This window comes from Hemiscyllium ocellatum, chromosome 26, assembly GCF_020745735.1.
Source record: "Hemiscyllium ocellatum isolate sHemOce1 chromosome 26, sHemOce1.pat.X.cur, whole genome shotgun sequence".
Classification (NCBI taxonomy): Eukaryota; Metazoa; Chordata; class Chondrichthyes; order Orectolobiformes; family Hemiscylliidae; genus Hemiscyllium; species Hemiscyllium ocellatum.
The window spans coordinates 29,844,806-29,865,434 of record NC_083426.1 but is presented as its reverse complement, the minus strand read 5'-3'; positions in this window follow the sequence as shown (position 1 = coordinate 29,865,434).

Genomic DNA, 20,629 nt, shown 5'->3' with positions numbered 1-20,629 from the left:
CAGGGGGTGTGACAAATGGGAAGTATAAGTGATTGTGCTGACTTATATTCAGGAAAATATACAGAGTCTCCAGGTTCCCAACATCGAGGCCAGTGTGAAGTCCTAAAACATTTACAAGGAGCTTTGTTAAGATTCCTCCTTGGTTGAGACATACGGGGATCAATTACAGAATATCTCGTGCCACTTGAAGAAGGAAACTGGAGGAAACGCACGCAGACACAGGGCGAACATGCAAACTTCACACTGGAGTCAGTCACTGGAGTCAAACCTGGGTTCCTGGTGCTGTGAGGCAACAGTGCAAACCATGTGCCACTGTGATGCACTTCAGGTCCACCACACAAAAATGTTAAATTCTCCCCTGTTTGTACAGATCAATGCAAAGGTTTATGCATAACAGAGTCATTGAACACAATACAAACGTCTTTACATAATGCAGTTCTCTCAGCTCAACATTTGGACTTTCAGAAAGCTTTTGATAAAGTCCCACATAGGAGGTTAGTGAGCAAAATTAGGGCGCATGGTACTGGGGGCAAAGTACTAACTTGGATTGAAAGTTGATTGGCTGATAGGAAACAAAGAGTAGTGATAAACGGCTCCATTTCTGAATGGCAGGCAGTGACCAGTGGGGTACCACAGGGATCAGTACTGGGACTGCAGCTTTTTACAATATATGTTAATGATATAGAAGATGGTATTAGTAATAACATTAGCAAATTTGCTGATGATACTAAGCTAGGTGGCAGGATGAAATATGATGAGGATGTTAGGAGATTACAGGGTGATCTGGACAAGTTAGGTGAGTGGTTAGATGCATGGCCGATGCAGTTTAATGTGGATAAATGTATGGTTATCCACTTTGGTGGCAAGAGCAGAAAGGCAGATTACTACCTTAATGGAATCAATTTAGGTAAAGGGGCAGTACAGAGAGATCTGGGTGTTCTTGTACACCAGTCAATGAAGGTAAGCATGCAAGTATAGTAGGTAGTGAAGAAGGCTAATAGCATGCTGGCCTTCATAACAAGAGGGATTGAGTATAGAAGCAAAGAGGTTCTTCTGCAGCTGTACAGGGCCCTGGTGAGACCACACCTGGAGTACTGTGCACAGTTCTGGTCTCCAAATTTGAGGAAAGACATTCTGGCTATTGAGGGAGTGCAGCGTAGGTTCACGAGGTCAATTCCTGGAATGGCGGGATTACCTTACACTGAAAGACTGGAGTGACTGGGCTTGTATACCCTTGAGTTTAGAAGATTGAGAGGGGATCTGATTGAGACATATAAGATTATAAAAGGATTGGACACTCTGGAGGCAGGAAACATGTTTCCGCTGATGGGCGAGTACCGAACCAGAGGACACAGCTTAAAAATACGGGGTAGACCATTTAGGACAGAGATAAGGAGAAACGTCTTCACCCAGAGAGTGGTGACTGTGTGGAATGCTCTGTCCTAGAGGGCAGTGGAAGCCCAGTCTCTGGATTCATTTAAGAAAGAGTTGGATAGAGCTCTCAAGGATTGTGGAATCAAGGTTATGGAGATAAGGCAGGAACAGGATACTGATTAAGGATGATCAGCCTTGATCATATTGAATGGTGGTGCAGTCTCAAAGGGCAGAATGGCCTACTCCTGCACCTATTGTCTATTGTCTATTGAATCAAAGTTAACAAACTCAGCAGCCTTGTAAATTCTCCTGGGGTATTTCTAATCACATTCACAAGACAAAGCCTGATTTTACATCTGTTAAGCAAACCTTTTGTCAGTATATTTAATCAGTACGTTCTTTCATCAGATTACATAGAACATAGAACATAGAACAGTACAGCACAGAACAGGCCCTTCAGCCCACGATGTTGTGCCGACCACTGATCCTCATGTATGGACCCTCAAATTTCTTTGACAATCCAGGTTAATCCAGTGAAACTAAAATGCAAAAAATTATGTGCATGAAAATATGTGAGATTAAATAATTCCCTTTTTTACACCGGCACAAATTCTATAAAAAATGCCTTTCTGCAGTTTCTTTGTTCATGTCTGAAGAAATTCACCCTGACATGGTAATTTCCTTTGAGTGATTCACTTCAAAACTTGAACAGCTTTGCTTTACAAACTGTGATTGAAGGTTGGGTCCTTGGCTTTTAAAACTCTCATTCAGCCTCCTCCATATTTGTAAAATAGTTGGCAGCAATAATGTAGTGCAGATGATTGTAGAAATGGATCCTCCTGCACACACTAAGCTTATAGAGGATGTCAATCTGCATGTTGTGTTTCCTAACTTCTGACTCAGTAGTCCCTCCTGTATATTTCACTGACAGGTTATGATTAGCTTCTTGTCATCCACATCCTCAAACAGGAAACTTTCGGAAGCCTGGAATGTGAGGGGCAGCTGTCTGCGCTGAATCAGAAGTCATGAGCACCACTTGAGTCATCCAAGCACCTAAAAGGAAACCTTATGGATTAAGGAAATACAAACAAAAACAGGGCAAACATTGTCCAGGGGAATTTTCATGAAAGCAGGATTGTCAGGCATTTTGCAACTGAATTCCTATGTCGTTAAATTATGAGACTTTTTATTATTTTTCCTTCCTTAGCAACAATTCAAACAATGGAAAATACAATACCATAATGCTTTGCTTCTGCGTTACTGTTAGAGGTGATTGATGAAACTAGGTGGTGAATATTTTCTTTCATTCAAAGTCCTTGCCCTTAATATGCAGAGATTGTTTAGTTTCATATTCAGAATCAGGGCAATGTACTGCAGCAACACTGATAAGGACAACTTCTTAAGATGTTAACCATAGTTCAGTGGTATTATTATCTTTACTGAGTCAGGAAGTTGTGGGGTCATCTTGCCCCAGAGGTTTTAAGCGCAAAGTTTACACGCTGTAATGCAGTGCTGAGGGAGCACAATGCAGAGTTGGAAGGTGGTGTCTTTCTGCTGCGATGTTAATGCGATGATAGTTGTAACGGATCCCATGCCACTATTTAGAAGAGCAGAAGGAATTCTTCAGAATGTCCTGGCCAATATTTATTCCTCAACTAACACCACTAAAATAGATTACCCTGTTTTTATCACAGTGTGTTTATGAGCTCTTGCTGTGCACAGATTGGTTGCCACAGTTCCTGCATTGGTCACACTCATTACAATTCAGGCATACTTAATTAGCTGCAAAATGCTTTGGGGCTCCTGAGGTCAGGAAAGCTGCTATACAAATGCAAGTTCTTTCTTTTTCTTTAATCTAAGTAAGGGCCTTTCTTTAATGATTTTAACATGAGCAATTCTCTGCCAAAAATAAATTACTTTTCCTGAAGTCATCACGATGCAACAAAAACCAAGAATCATTTTGTATGCGTTATTCTGTGTCAGATTGCTAATTATGCTGCAATCATCTTCAAAGGAAGAGGCAGTAACCAGATGGATGTCATGTCCACTTATTGAGGGTAGATCAGAATTGGAGTGACAATGCTTTTCCCCAAACTTCCCATATCTTCGATTTACCCTTATTGCCATAATTGCCCCACCTTCTACAGATGCCTCTGCTTTCCACCAACCAGCCATTACTACCCTTGACTCTTTCTGGCAATGTCCCCTTTCACTGCCATCCATACAGGGATTTCCCTGAACCCTCCCGAAAAATCGACAGACAGAGTCCCAGAGACTGAATTCACTATAAAACTGATGCTGAAAAGCATTACCTACACAAAGCTGAGCAGACCCCAGATGGCTATATTTGTAACTCCCTGACAGAAGATGCATAATGCACTTGTCTGTTTGTGCTGGCTCTAAGTGACTGACTGCTTAACACCCCTAGGTTATACTGAATATCCGAAGTAGTTCACTGACCATGAAAATGTCTCTGGACTGTGTATGAACTGAGCCCATGACTAATGGTACTGGGTCCCTGACTGAGAGTGGCCCACCCTTGATTGGACTGAGGACTTGCCCCCATCACTTTCAGAAAAGGCTATTTAGCTGACTAATAAATACATTCCTCATATTCCCTCTCAGCCTCCTGTTCCTTACCTTAAAACTGTGCCCCTGGGCTTTTGATCGCGTACAAAGAGGAAAAGCTCCTCCTTATCTATCCTGTTTATGCCCTCAATCAGATCCCCCCCTCAGCCTTCACTAGCCTATTTAGTCTCTTTTCAAAGCTGAATCATTCTAGTCCAGGCAACATTCTGGTGAATCTCCATTGCTCTCTCTTAGTGCAATCTCCTAGAAAATGGATTTCAGAACTGTCCACAAGACCACCCAGGGATGGAGCCATCACAGTTTTATGTCCCATCAACCTTCTTTGAGTCTCAATGAACTATCACCCAAAGTTGGAAAACTGGTCGAAGATGATAGTGGTGTTAGGATCCTACACCGGAGCGTGTCCACTCTGACCGCCTTTCTCTTTCTTTTATTTCTGTTCTTCTTTCACTTATTTGTTTTGCCCTGAGCTTGGATGGCATTGGCAGTGGCGGGACCCCAGCAGGCAAACCTCGAGTGGACCCAAAGACTTCAAGATGGGTCCAGGGCACAGAGCTTGGGTGAATCTACTGCGGACCTTGAGCAGGCCAGAGCAGAGGAGAGTGGGTCTAGCATGGACATCAGGTGAGCACCTACTTACTTTTCTGGAGCAAGCACAGGACCTGGAATCAGCAGCTGCTACATTGGCAGAGGCAATGTCAGCAAGGTTGGCCCAACATCAAAATGTGTCACCGAAGGACTGTCAACTTGGTGGTTGGCTGGGTCCAGAGTAGATTGCAGCGAAGCAGTGGTGGAGCGATGGTGGCACAGGCATCATTGATGGTGGTGAGCTGGCTCAGAACTGTTGGACTCTCTATATATCTTTCCTTTTTCTGAAATTATTCATATTGTGCGACAAATGAAAGCATTTCACTGTATTTTCTTGTATTTTTGTCCGTGACAATAAAATCAAAACCAAACTCCAGTTGTAGCCTAACAAACATCATCGACAGTTCCATCATACCTACTTGCTCTTGCATCTCACTAATAAAGGCAAGTATCCTGTTTATCTTCTTAACCATCTTCTCTAACTTTCCCTTTGCCTTCAAGGATCTCTGGACATGCACACCAAGGTCCCACTGATCCTCTAGAGTCCTATCATTCAGCATGTACTCCCTTGCCTTGTTAGTCTTCCCAAAATACATTATCTCACACTTTTCAGGAATAAATTCTATTTTCTGCTGTTCAACCCTGCTGACCAGCCCATCTACATTATTTTGGCTGTGGTTTAAGGCTTTCCTCCTTGATATTTTTCCACACTGCCAAATTTCATGTCATCTGTGAAGTTACCATTCATACCTTCTACATTCCTGTCTAGATCATTAATGTACACAACAAACAACAAGTTTGTACAATATGTGTTGTACACCACTGAGCACAGGCAAGTTGACACAAAGACACCCTTCAATTATTACCCTTCATCTGACTGGTATGTGACCAAAGGCAAGTAAATGCCCAATACCCTTCATCAGTCATGACGCCTTCATTCTATGACAGTCCTTGATGTTGTAGCAGCAGTTACGTAAAGGATAACTACTTGGTGAGAAGGACACCCATTGATGACATGGCTGATTAATTGAGGGCAATACGGTGGTTCAATTGTGCGTACTGCTTCCTCACAGTGCAAGGGATCTGGGTTCAATTCTAGCCTCACATGACTATGTGGTGTTTGCACATTCTTCCACCCCCACTGTCTGCATGAGTTTCTTTTGAGTGCTCCAGTTTCCTCCCACAGTCCAAAGATGTGCAGGTTTGGTGGATTGGTCATGCTAAATTTCCCATAGTGCCCAGGGATGGGTGGGTTAGATAGATTAGCCATGGGAACTGTAGGGTTTCTAAAGTAGGGGAGGGAGAGTAGGTCTGAGTTGGATGCTCTACGGAGGATTGGTGTGGACTTGTTGGGCCTAATGGCCTGTTTCTATGATTCTATGAATTCAGCACACAGCTTACATAAATGTGGGCAACATACAACAAAAAGTTTGCTTCTTCTGATAAGACGCCAATCAAATGTTATTGTAGAAATTAAAAGTTTATAGTTTTGAGAAGGAACTTGCAGATGGTGGTGTTCCCATGTATCTGCTATGCTTGTCTTTCTAGATGGTACAAGTTGTACATTTGAAAAATGCTGTTATCAAAGCCTTGATGATTTGATGTGTAGCCAGTTTTCACCTTTTACTTTTAAATCAATTGCTCCAAAGTTGCCACACTTCTGTTGACAATTTGTTTATTACCTCCCTCACCCCCACTTCCCTGATGGATCATCCTTGTTTTTTTTTCTCTAAAGAGTTGGTCACCATGGCAGAATTGGCACAGAGACACTGGAAATAAGAGTGGTATGCCAGTAGAAATGAAAGTGGTGACAGAAGTTGTTGGGTCAAAATTTTTAAAATATAAAGCAAGATTTGTTTAGTTTTGTTTATAACATGACCAGTAGCTGCATTTGATGACTTTATGCCTGCAAATACAAATTTAACAACCTGTCAGCGCTTTTGGATGCTTGACTGCTTGAGCTTGATCATCTGCAATTAAGACTCCTTCAGAAAGATACCGGAGATCATTGATGCCTGCTGACGTTTCCAACATATTCAAATATGAGTGAAGGTTTCCGATTTTCTGGGAAGGGGGAAAGAGTCTGGGGTTGTTGCTTACCGCCCCCAAGCTGGAAGGGGATATGTCTAAGCTTCATATAGGCCCATACCAAACTGGTGCTGGACTACTCCATGCTCCTTAACATAGACCACAAGCGTCTTGGCAGACTTCCCAATGCACCAATAATTTCATTGTGTATACTCATCAGTGTTTTTCTGTAGGTTGTCCCCCAGAGTTTCTCATCCAAATCCTCTACAGTGGAATCCAGGTGTGACCTTCCCCTTCTTGTGGTCTGACATCTGTGCTACCCTCGTGACAGACATGGCTGCATGCCACTTTTGCCCTATGTCTCATCAAATACAGCAGCCACCTCCGGGTTATTCCTTAGGATATTGGCAGTGTCTGTATCTGAACTGATGGTTGCAAGTGTGAAGTCAAAATGGCGTATTTTCATTGTCACTGTCTTGGTAGTTTTCCTCTGGAATGACCTGACCTATTTGAATCTCATGAATATCTTAAAGAAACAGACAAACTCCAGGGTAACACTGAGTTTTTTTGGGGGGGATGGAAAATTAAGTCGAACATGCTTACATCATCTGCAGCTTGTTTATCCAAAGAGTGTGTGAGATGAGGAAGAATGGGATGTGAGCTGGAATTAGCATTGGACAATAACATAAAACAGGAGCGGGCCCTGCAAAATACAATGTTGTCAGAATTAAATGAATCCCTTCTGCCTGCCCTTGCTCTATATCCCTCCATTCCTCTTATATTCCTGTGCTTATCTAAAAGTTGCTTAAATGGCCCTACTATAAAAGCCTCCACCACCACGTCTTATCACTCTCTGTGTAAAAAACCTACCCTTCACATCTGGCTGATTTGTACACCATTGTCGAATCGCTGGCTCAAGCCGTGAGATGTAGGAGCAGGGTTTGAAGAAATGCTCAGGATGTGAGGGTAAGGAGAAGCATTTAAACACTAGGAACATGGTCTGATTAGAAATTGTGAGGAGGTGAATGATGAGCCATAAAGTGATTTGAGCAGTGGTTAACATTAGTGGTGATATTGGTAAGGCTTTTATTCCTCAGCTTTTCAAGGACAAAAATTGTTGGCTTAGCTAGTGATCCTCATAGCCCAAGAAAGAATAAAAGGAAATTTGAAACGAAATGCTTAAATTGACCTCGACCACCTATGTGCAGATAATTATCGACTTCTTGTGATCAATGTCTTTAGAACTTTACTTCTGGCAATGAAGTCCATAGTTATCTGCTTTCACTGTATTTTGATGTCTGGAGAATCACCCTCTCCACTGCAAATATTGCAAAAAAAAATCCATTCATGGAAAAATAGCATTAACCATATCCAATAGAAGTGACTCTGCACTTTGCACTTTGCATTCAGAACCCCTTATTGGTTGGTCAGCTGATCATTCAGAGTGATCCCATCATACAATGGGAATTTGTGAGCAATTTGATCCCAGATATTTTAACACCCAAGAACTGATCAAGGAATCTCACCCAATTTTCTCAATCTCTCACATGTTCAGGTGAGAATTATCCTTGAATATTTACAATTTAATCTCAAAAGTCTTAGCATGGCATAGATAAAAATAATAAAGTCAGAATAGTAAATAATTTCCAAACTATCTGCAGCTCCAAATGCCCTCTCTTGTTTTTATAGGTGGTTGCAGCCCTGCAATGCTGCTGAAAAATTGAACAGATGTAAAAATGACAACTGGGAAGGTGGTGGTGTGCAATCCTCCTGAATACAATTGTGTAGCTTGCCAAAATACTTTAGACGACAGTTAACAGTCAATAACATTGCAAACTACTTTTAGAACTGAAGAACTTACCTTGAAACCAATAACCTTTTTAATATTTCTTAACTACAACTTCAAGATCAACATGAAAATAAGCAAGTATTGTCATAGTCAACTCAATTAAATCTACAGTGAGCAAATGTGAACATTAATTTCTCATATTTTGCTGGCTTCATATGAAAGTAAACTTTTAAGATAATGCTTTGCAACTGCGTGAGAGTATCAGAGAAAACTCACATCAGGGTTCACTAAAGACTATGAAGGGGGCTCTTATTTCATCAAACTAATCTATCAAAAAGATTATGGCACTTTTTCCAGGCTACCGCTTCCTATATGATCTAGAATGACAGTAATACTAAATTGAACTTGAGACTTCTACAATAACATTACACATTTCCTATTTCCTAAACAAGAAATGAATTGAAGGTCACTGGTGCCAAAATTTAATGAATCCCCTATTCAAGGTCCCAGAGTAAGATATAACCTTGAAATGAGGTCATTCACAGGTTTCATGATGCTCTTGATGCATAAAGGAAATGATTTCCAAAAAACATTCCTCACACTTAGAAATTTTTTTAAAAATCTAACATATTTGTTGTGTATTGCTCACAGCTAGCCATGAGTGTGTTTGTAATGTTTAATTACTACCTGGCCAATGTCTTGAAACACCTAATTCCTATAGGCATCTACTTGTGCCAAAATGATAAACCTGCTATTAAAAACAAGCACTGTCTCTCGTGTGGACCTAAGGGCATGGCTGAATTGAATTTAATGTATTCCTCATTCTTATTCCTCAGAAACCATTGATCAGAAATTTCTTTTCCTGTCCCCTCTCATGAAGTAATAGATGGACAATTAATTTTTAATTCAGTTGATGATTAATTATAATTTTAAATCAGCTGACTTAACACCTGGATTTTTGTTTGAAAAAAAAATACTTTTCAACAAACTGTTTTAAAATGGCTATAGAAGTCTTTTGACCTGAAAACTAGACAAGTTCCACAGGGAATTAAAAAATGAATATCTAAAAGCATTGTTTGCATTAACTGTGAAGGCTGATGAAATGCACTTATACTCCTTGTCTGCATTTCCTGGAATTGGAATCTCTCATTCACAGCAATTCTCATGTTTAGATCCTGTCTATGTCACAAGTTGGAATGCAACACAGAGATAGAGAAATTAAGATAAAAGAAATTGAAAGCGCTGTAGCATCCACTCTGAGAAAATAACTGATTCAACTTTAATAGAGATGTTGTCATGAGAGCAACCAACTCAGTTTTAAACCCCATCAGAACGTAGGGATCAACACTGGAACATACTATTCTTTCACCAAAGAAATTTGAAACACTTTTAAATTCCACCTCCCTTTTGCTTATTGTGTTTTGCATACTAGCGTTTGTCCCATAGAATTCAGAATGAGTTTTAACTTTTACATGAATTTCATATTTTACTTGAATGAATTTATATTTATGTTTGCACTTATGTTCATGAGAAACTTGTTTCTCCAGGATTTTACTCATGGTCAACTGCATAGTGTATTGAAAAAATGCACCTTTATTAAAAAGTTCAAATCTGTTACATAATTCTCAAGCTGAGTCAAAATCCTAGAACTCTCTCCTCAACAACATTAGGGAATCCCTGCAATTCAAGTAGGCAGCGCACCACCAGCTTCCCCAGGGCATGCAGGGATGCAATAAATCCTGTGCTCCTTCTTCTATTAAGGAGATCCATAAATTTGCAATGAAGGAAATGGTTATTCCTGAAGCCCACATTAATTGAAAAGGGCTGTTTGGGCTGAAGGCAAAAGGAGTATTCTATATCACATTTGTGTGTGTTTAACTAAAACAAAATGAGGGTGTGGACTCCCTAGTGAGCTGTACAATCACTATCATGTCCTACAAAGGTCTGCAAACAGTTAACGTTGATGTAAATTAAACTGTAAATGGTTTGTTAAAAATAAACTAAAAAGTAACAGCAATAAAGAAAATAAATGCTGCATAGCCAGCGACCTCATAGCCTGTGAACACATTCCATCCTGTGCTGCTGAAACTCTCAGGTACGTCTTTATTGCCATTAGACAATATTCTTTTGCTTTTCTGACCAGCCTCCAAATATTCATGCTCCCTTAATTTAGAATATCCATAGGTCTGCTGTATCTGATTTTGTAACAAGTCTTGTTTGCTTATCAACCCTGTGCTCAATCACTAATATTGACTCCCAGACTTGTTTCATTTTTTAATTTCTACTTCTTTTCAAATGCCTTTGCGGCTTTGCTTCTCCCTATCTCTGAATTGTTCTGCAGCACCATAATTATATGCATGTTCCTCACAACACCAGTCTGACCTCTCATGTGTCTTTGATACACCTTGTTGTAAAACTGCATCTGGGTCAGTCAACTAACCTAAGATCTCCATACATTGTTCAGAGTCATAGTTTGTTTGATTCTTGTGAAGTGCTTTGGATATATTTTCTCACATTAAAAGAACACTTGAAAATCAATTTTGTTTCTCTTATCCTCTTCCAACTTGCAATCCTTTATTATTCTCATCCCTTCTACTATCCCCTCTTTTTCTACCTTTTCTTAACTAAAACTCTGTTGCTACATCGATATCCGTTCTCTCTATCTATTTTGAATCTCCTTTTACTCTTGATCAATGATAATTTCAGAGAGAAGTTGATAGATGCCCTGCGGATCTTGACATTTTTTTGTTCATTCATGGGATGAAGACATTGGATTGCCCATCCCTAATTGCTTACAATACATTTAAGAGTCAATCACATTGTTGTGGATCTGGATTCATATGTCAGCCAAATCAGGTAAGTATGGCAGTTTCCTTTCATCCCTTCCACTAAGGGACATTAGTGAACCAGATTGATTTTTCCAACAATCAACAATGGTTTCTTAATTACAGATTTTTAAAATTAAATTCCAGTTCCACCAGCAGCCATGGCAGGATTTGAATCCAAGTCCCCAGAATGTTATCTGGATCTCTGGATTAACAGTCCAGCAATAATACCACGAGGCTATCGCCTCTCCATTCTTTTATCAACTTTACCTGTCAGAGGGAGTGAGGAGACTGGGGTATTGTTGCAATCTCAAAACTTGGGAGAGAAACCTAAACCTTTATTGTGGGATCCATTGGCATTCCGTGTCTTATTAAAGACTGTCAATGAAATTCAAACGGGCTTAATGCAGGTGAGGCACACTGTGGACCCCACACAAGATTGAATCAAAATGCTATTGGTGTTTCAATGATCTGCATTTATCAATTTCACTGGGCTCTGCCACGTATTCCCAGTGAAGCAAGCGATGTTGAAATGGGGATCACTGGGGACAGAATGAGAAACACATCTGACCTATATTGAGCAATACTCCTGAACCTTACTCTTTCCTATTTCTTTGAATTCCACAACTTCCTGTTCTGTCCCATCTGCAAAATAAAAAAAACCTCCTACAGTTGAGTTTTGAAGAAGAGTCAATTGGACATGAAACTTTAACTCTGTTTCTCTTTCCACACATGTGGCCAGACCTGCTGAATTTCTCCAGCACTTTTTTTTTGTTCTTGTCATAAACTCATTTATGTTTATGCTCTACCATGTCATTCTTGTGTCTACTGGCTCGCATAGTCTTACTCATTAACAGGTCCATCAGAAACTATTTCCTTGTACCCCTCATCAATTACATCTGTCCATCTTCCAAATCCACCTCTTCCTGCATCCAAAGTTAGAAAAAAACTTCCCCATGAAGTTTAAAAATATATTGTTAAACTTCCAGCTGTCTTGTCTTTGACCTCCATTGATTGTGCCACTCTTATAGTTGTCAATTTTCTTAATCTGGTATTCACCCATTTCACCAGCAAATCTATGATGAGGAACCTCACATTTCTGCCCTCATGTCCACCATTTACACTCTTGAATTTATCTGGTGCAGAAATGGTTCCAACATCCAAACTCAGACCGGGCTGAAACACATCAAGCCCTCTTTGTTCTTCCATGACTTTGCTCATTTGTTAATCCTATCTCCTATACTGCCTTGACATGGTCCCAATGACCTGCTGACCACTCAACTTCCCTACGACAGCTGACAATTTAAATTGTTGTCACTCCTAAAGCACTGGCCCTTTTCAATTCAAAACTACCATCAAACCCCTGCTCGAAAAACTCTTGACTCCTTATGTTCTTGCAAAATGCCATCACAACTCTAACTTGCCTTTCCTCTGCAAAATCCATAAAACATTGTAGCCTCTCATGTCCATTTTGATTTCTCTCAGACCTTCCTGCTTGGATCACATCAATCAAGTGTCTGGCTTATTCCACAACACTGATGTGAGCCTAACTAAATTGATAAATAACATTCTTAGGTACTGTGGCTGGTGTTGTATTTCTTTATATCTTCATTGACCTTTGTAACCTTTGCCAAGACTTGACCAAATCAATTCCCTTTCCTGATAAGAAGTGGATTATTCCACTGAGGGTGGGACATTAAAAAAGAGAGCAATGACACTTCTCATTAACTAAGATGAAGATGAAAATGGAAAATGAGCAAAGGTCAGTACAAATCACTGAGGCACTCCACTGCACGGAGTATGACCAGGGCCAAAATTCCTACCACTGAGGCACTGACCACACTTGACCCAAGACCATCCAAAGCGGAAGGCGTTGAGAACCTCGAAACTTGCCATTGGGAAAAACTGAAAGCCAGATGAAAACAGCGTAAGGAGTGCACTGCCACACCAACACCCCAACCACCCCTTCACATTGGTCTGTAAAGCCACTTACATACTCACCCTGAGAGTGGAAGTGAATAATCCTTGTCAGTGAAGGACCACCAATGGTAATGATGATGATGATGAACATGATAAGGGTCTGTTTTTCTACTTTGTGTTTCTTTTTACTCCATCATCCCTGTGTTTTTCTAAAGCAATCCTTTCTTCAAATTAGTGTTATAATAGGTTGTTGCATCTTTCATTCTTTTCAAAATGATTCTTTATTCCTTGTTGACTGTTTCCAGCATTTTCTGTTTTTTCCGTGTTCCATTTTATTTCCCTTGAACTTACATTTACTTCTTTTTTTCTCTTCCATGTTTTCTCAAAACTAACAGCTCTTTTCACATCCTCTTTGATGTTAATTTGCAAAGTCCAATACTCGACATGGATTTATAGACATTTAAAAAACAGAATTCCAGTGAGTTGAATGTTTCAATAACCAGTTCTACTGTTCCAATTATTCCTGTTAAAAAAAAACAAGGCATTTTTCCAGGGTGAGATGGATATTTGGAAAAGAAATCTGGAGGCTGATGAAATAAATTACCATGTATCAGAGATCAAATATTCAAAGTTTTGGCTTCAATGGTTTTAGTCAGGATGCATTCTTATCTTTAAAATTTTGTTTAATTTGACGATTTCTTTACCGCTTTTGCAAAACTTTGAGTCATTTTCCTGAAATATCATGCCTTTTATGGTCTGAAGATGATTCTTTCAAGGAACCAAACATATTGGTATCAAGAGACTGCATGATCAAGTTGAGCATATTTGATTATTCCAATTGCTACTCCAAGCAGATAGCCATAGAACAAGATATATTGCAATGCCCAGTAACATCAATCACGTGTTTGAAGTGGTTTGTTTCATTCCCATAGCAATTGTGATTTTTTTTTCTTAAAAGCGTGTCAGTACATGTCTGTTGACAGTCCTGACTTTATAATGCCTCTGTTCAGTTGAACAGAGTTTGGAGTTGGCTGTGCCTTCTGATGAGGACTCTGTACAAGACGCCTATGTCACCACCACCTCCTCTTGCTAACTTGTGAAAGATGAGTTAACTGGCAAAAATCTGACAATTTGTCTAGCTGGGCTTACTGTCACACAAGTATGTGTGCTGGTGCATGATGAAGTGAATCCTGTGGTGGTGAAGCCACAGAAATGATGAGGTCTTCTGAGGATCCTTCATCCATGAGTTCCATAGGCAGCTGGTGAACATGATTTCTAATCTGCTCCAGCTCCACAACTCTCAAAGGTATCTGCATTCATTCTGGTTTTGAACACCCCCAGTTTTAATCTCTCCATTATTTCTGAGTAGTGCTGGAGAGTAATTCGAGGCTTCTGTTAGATCAACTGTAACCTTATTGCAAGATAGAGCAGGCTTGAGGGGCCAAACAGCTTACCCCTGCTCCTAACATATTGTTTCTTTCCTCCTTTGAAACATTCCTTGAAAATCACTTCTATGTACAATCCTCACACTTTCAAAAGTGATTTAGCATCACTTTTTATTCATCATGCTCCTGTGAAGTTGTTACCGGTTGTGTCACCATAGTCTTAACAGATCATAGGGCTGCTCTCTTATTAGAGAGGAGTGACTGGTGGTGATTTAACCTGAGGCCAACAGACCTTAGTGATGGAAGAGGTTAAGATGGAGAATCTTTCATGGTAACTTCAAACCGGTGATGGGAATTAAACCCATGCTGTTGGCATCCCACTACTCTGCAAACCAATAATCCAGCCAAGTATCTTTAATATTAAAACCACAATCCATAAGATGATCTTCGGAGATGCATGTTACTGAAAACTGCATTATTCAAAATACTGCCCCTGAATGGTCATGCTGTGCTACTGCAGACAACAAAGCAGAAAAGGGAATTTCTGACTTTATAGTCATAGAGTTGTAGAGGTACACAGCATGGAAACGGATCCTACGATCCAACTCGTCCATTCTGCCCAGATATCCTAATCTAATCTAATCCCATTTGCCAGCACTTGGCCTATATCTCTCTAAACCCTTCCTATTCGTATATGCATCCAGAGGCTTTTCAATGCTGTAATTGTACCAACCTCGCAGTTTTTTTTGCATTCCACTACCTCAATTGATGTTCATGTGGTTTTCAATTTGATTGAATGTGAAGAAATTAAATTACGTATTTAATTTTAAAATTACAGTTTTTCCTTGTATTTCTCGAGTGAAAACAAGAATTCTTCGGGTAAATGTAGAACCATGGATCCCTGACGGGGAATTAAACTTCAAAGTGAAAAATGTTTCTTTGGGAATAAGTTATCTGCTAAACTGGAGCCAGAAGTATGCAAGGGTCATCATGATCTCAGGAATAAAACTGATTTAGATAATTAACTGCAAAATATTACATTATCCCTTTGATACTCAGAATTTCAATTTGGGAATATAAAGCAATGAACACAGCACTTACTGAATAATAGTAAAATTAAACATATTGATAAAGTGAGCCATTGGTGGTACTACCTAGATGAGAGTGAAAATTAATTTAACTTGGCATAACTTCAGGTTCCCTTCTCGGTAAATTGTTTAAAGTTTAAATTCAGGGAATGAAAACTGATATTTTTTACATTTATAGAATTTATAAATTGAATTATTCAGCTACTTTCCTGGAAGATTGTTATCAGGCATAACGCTGATTAGTAAATTTGAGAATGACACAAAGTTGGCTAGTGTCGAGCATGTGGTGCAGAAAAAGCACAGCAGGTCAGACAGCATCCAAAGAGCAGGAGGATTGACATTTCAGGCATAAGTCCTACATCAGGAATGAGGCTTTTGGGCCCGGGGGCTGAAAGATAAATGGGAGTGGGGGCTGGGGAGAAGGTAGATGGAAATGTAATTGATAGATGAAGGTAGGGGTGGAAGTGATAGGTCGGAGAGGAAGGTGGAGTGGATCCTGACCTCAAATTTGCCTGGACCATCTTGGACACCTCTCTTCCCTTCCTGCACCTCTCCAGCTCCATCTCTGGTGACCAACTAAACACGGACATTTAATCAAACCCATCGACTCACATAGCTACCTGGACTATACCACTTTCCACCCTGCCTCCTGTAAAAACGCTATCCCTTATTCCCAATTCCTCCATCTCCACCGCATCTGTTCCCAGGATGACCAATTTCACTACAGAACATCCCAGATGGCCTTATTCTTCAAAGACTGCAATTTCCCTTCCCACTTGTTCGACGATGCTCTCCAGTATGTCTCTTCCACTTCCCGCACCTCTGCCCTTGAACCCCACCCCTCCATTCATAACAGGGACAGATACCCCTTGTCCTCTCCTTCCACCCCACTGACCTCTGCATCATCCTCTGCCACTTCCACCACCTGCAAACAGACCCCACCTCGAAGGATATATTTCCCAACCCTTACCTGCATTCTGGAGAGGTAATTCCCTCCACAACTCCCTCAACAGATCCACACATTCCCACCATCCCACTCCCAACCCTGCCACCTTCCCCTGCCACCGCAGGAAGTGCAAAACCTGCGCCCACACCTCCCCCCTCACCTCCATCCAAGGCCCCAAAGAATCCTTTCACATTGGACAGAAATTTACCTGTACCTCCACATAGATCATCTACTGCATCCATTACACCTGATGTGGTTTCCTGTACATCAGGGAGACAGGATGCCAACTTGTGGATCGTTTCAGCGAACATCTCTGGGATACTCGCATCAATCAACCCCACTGCCCTGTAACTGAACACTTTAACTCCCCCTCCCACTCTGCCAAAGACATGCAGATCCTGGGCCTTCTCCATCGCCAAACCCTAACCACCCAATGCCTGGAGGAAGAACGTCTCATCTTCTGCCTTGGGACCCTGCAATCACATGGGATAAATGCAGATGTCACCAGTTTCCTCATTCCTCTCCCCCCCACTCCTCCCCATCTTATCCCAGTCCCAAGCCTTCAACTCGGCACCGTCCTCTTGACCGGTCCTACCTGTCCATTTTCATCCCTAACTATCCGCTCCACCCTCCTCTCCAACCTATCACTTCCACCCCCACCCTCATCTATGGGCTTATGCCTGAAACATTGATTCTCCTGCTCTGATCTCCAGCTTTTGCAGTCCTCACTTTCTACAGGTAGTTGACAGTGAAGAAGGTCTTAGGTTACAAGAGGGTATAGACAGATTAGTGAGATGGGCAGATCAATGGCAGATGAAATGTAAACCTGATAGATGTGAGGTGAGGCTTTCCAGAAGAAGCAACAAGACACGGGAATATTCAATGAATAGCAGGATGTTAGGAACCCTGATTTCCACTATCCTCTGTGTGAATTTCTTTTCCTCAAATCCCCTCGAACCCTTTTGCCTTTCACCTTAATATGATGCCTCCTTGATATCGATTCTTCACTAATCGTTTTGTAACTGCTCTATCCATGCTCCTCATAATCTTATACAGCTCAATCAGGTTGCCTCTTGCTCTTCTCTGCTCTAAAGAAAACAACCCAAACTTATTCAGCCTTTTTTCATAGCTAAGTTCCTCCATTCCAGACAACATCCTGGTGTATCTCCTCTGCACCTTCTCCAATGCATTCACATCCTTCCTTTCATGTGGAGAACAGAACTGAACACAATATTCCAGCCGCTGCCTAACCATAGTCGCAGACAGCTCCAACATGACCTCCCTGCTCTTATGCTAACCTCTTAACCTGTCCTCCTGCCTTTAGAGATCTGTGAATATAACCCCAGGTTGCAGCAGAAAACCTCACAATCTTCAAAAAATACTTAGACGAGCACTTGAAATGTCATGATCAGAAGTTAGACGACACCAGGTTATACTCCAGCAGGTTTATTTGAAATCACTAGCTTTCAGAGCATTAGAAGGGGCAACGCTTCAAAAGCTTGTGATTTCAAATAAATCTGTTGGATGATAACCAGGTGTCATCTGACTTCTGACCTTGTCCATCCCGGTCCAACACTGGCACCTTTACATCATTGAAGTGTCATAACATTCAAGGCTGAGGGCCAAGTGTTGGTAAGTGGGACTAGAGTAGATTTAGTGTAGTTGTCTTGTCAGTGCAGATTCAATGGGCTGAAAGGCTTTATGGTTTTATGATGTCAGTGCTGCTATTTCATACACATGTTGGTAGTGTAGATGAGCAGAGAGATCTTGGTGCCCAGGCACACAGATCCTTGAAAGTTGCCACCCAGGTGGACAGGGTTGTTAAGAAGGCATACAGTGTTTTGGCTTTTATTAGTAGGGGGATCGAGTTCTGGAACCATGAGGTTATGCTACGGCTGTATAAAACTCTAGTGCGGCTGCACTTGGAGTATTGTGTACAGTTCTGGTCACTGCATTATAAAAAGGATGTGGAAGCTTTGGAAAGGGTGCAAAAGAGATTTACTAGGATGTTGCTTGGTATGGAGGGAAGGTCTTATGAGGAAAGGCTGAGGGAATTGAGGTTGTTTTCGTTAGAGAGAAGGTGGTTGAAAGGTGACTTAATAGAGACATATAAGATAATCAGAGGGTTAGGTAGGGTGGATAGGAAGAGCCTTTTTTCCAAGAATGGTGACGGCGAGCGCGAGGGGGTATAGCTTTAAATTGAGGGGTGATAGGTATGGGACAGATGTCAGAGGTAGTTTCTTTACTCAGAGAGTATTAAGGGTATGGAATGTTTTGCCTGCAACGTTTGTAGATTCACCAACTTTAAGTACATTTAAGTCATCATTGGACAAGCATATGGACGTACATGGAATAGTGTAGGTTAGATGGGCTTCAGATTGGTATGACAGGTCGGCTCAACATCGAGGGCCGAAGGGCCTGTACTGCGCTGTAATGTTCTATGTTGTTTCAATAATCTTTCTTCAATCTGTATGCAGTTTGACCACTGGGTGATGCTATGGAGCAATTCTTGACTGGATCTCAATGATTGAATCACCAGTTTAGAGAAAAGATGGTGTAACACTCTTTTTGGCTATTTCTCTGGGCAATATAACTATGAGGAGGAAAGGTTGAAAAGGATATTATTTTTACAGTAACTTTTGGGCACTAATTATGTAACTGATGTGCATCTACATACTCACCTTGTTGTTGCTTTCCCTGGCTAACATCCATTGGATCCAGCACTGATTATCACACAGCAAGTTGCCTTCAATCTTTGCCACTCTTTCCGCACGAGAGGTATATTAAACTATCAGAAAGAAGCAAAATAAAGGAATGGTAGCCTAATTTGGAGCACACAACTATCTAATTTATCATGATGAAAGGAGACCTGACAGAAATTTCAGATTATTGGGTTGGGGGACCAGTGGGTTTCAATATACCAAATGAGAAGAAAACAGGTTCAGACAAATGGTGGATCAACATTATATAGAAACCAACAGATCAAGTATATAATTTAAGAGGAATTTCATCAGCAGTGACAATGTAGAATTCATTGCCACATGATTGATGCAATTATTATCGACACATCTGAAGGGGAAACATGGTATATAATTAAGTATGAAGGGAATAGAGCAATAGTGGGAATAAGTGGGATGGAAAGAGAAGATTACAGTAGTAGAAGATTTGAATCCTATTTCTCATCAACATGCTGCTCCATGGTGGCATCAGCTGAAAATGGATGAAGGGCTTTTTCCCGAAACGTCGATTTTCCTGCTCCTCGGATGCTGCCTGAACTGCTGTGCTTTTCCAGCACCGCTCTAATCTAGAATCTGGTTTCCAGCATCTGCGGTCCTTGTTTTTACCTAACATCACATTCTACCTCACCATCACCTCTCTCAATTCCTCCATTATTATTTCATTATCAGCCTGTTTATCCATCATTCAGTATTGGATTATAATATTTAATACAAGGAAATTTCTGTCAAAGACTGAAGCCATTTTCAGTCATGACCACAATTCAATCCTGTTGGGCTCCTACATCCTTGCCTCTATAAACTTCAGACATCCAAATCTTTGCGGCCAGTGACTTAACTCACACCAAAGCTGGATGCTCACTGGTTTTCATTGATTTTAAAATTCTCATCCTTGTTTCTAAACCTGTACATGACTTAATGCCTGCCTCGTCTCCCCACCCCCAACCATCTCTGATGGCTCCCTTCAAGACAGCAGGATTCCTCTAATTCTTGTCACTTGAACACCTCCAATTTTAATTGCTTTAGCATCAATGTGTACACCTTATTTAGTAAGACCTTAAGTTTCAGATACTTCTCTGAATGCTTTAAGATAATTCTTAAAGTCTGCCTTTTTGACTAAACTTTTGATTCTCTGACTTAATATTTCCTTCTATGGTTCTAATTATTTACACATACTATATATTAAGAGCAGTGTCCTCACATAAAGATGTTTTCGGTTTGAAGTTTTGATTATTTCAGAATCTCAACAGAAAAGCTCTTCATAAGTAAGATGACGCTTGTTGTATTTTGATGAAGTATGCCCTGGGAAGTATTGCTGAACAAAGAGACCTTGGAGCGTAGGTTCACAGCTCCTTGAAAGTG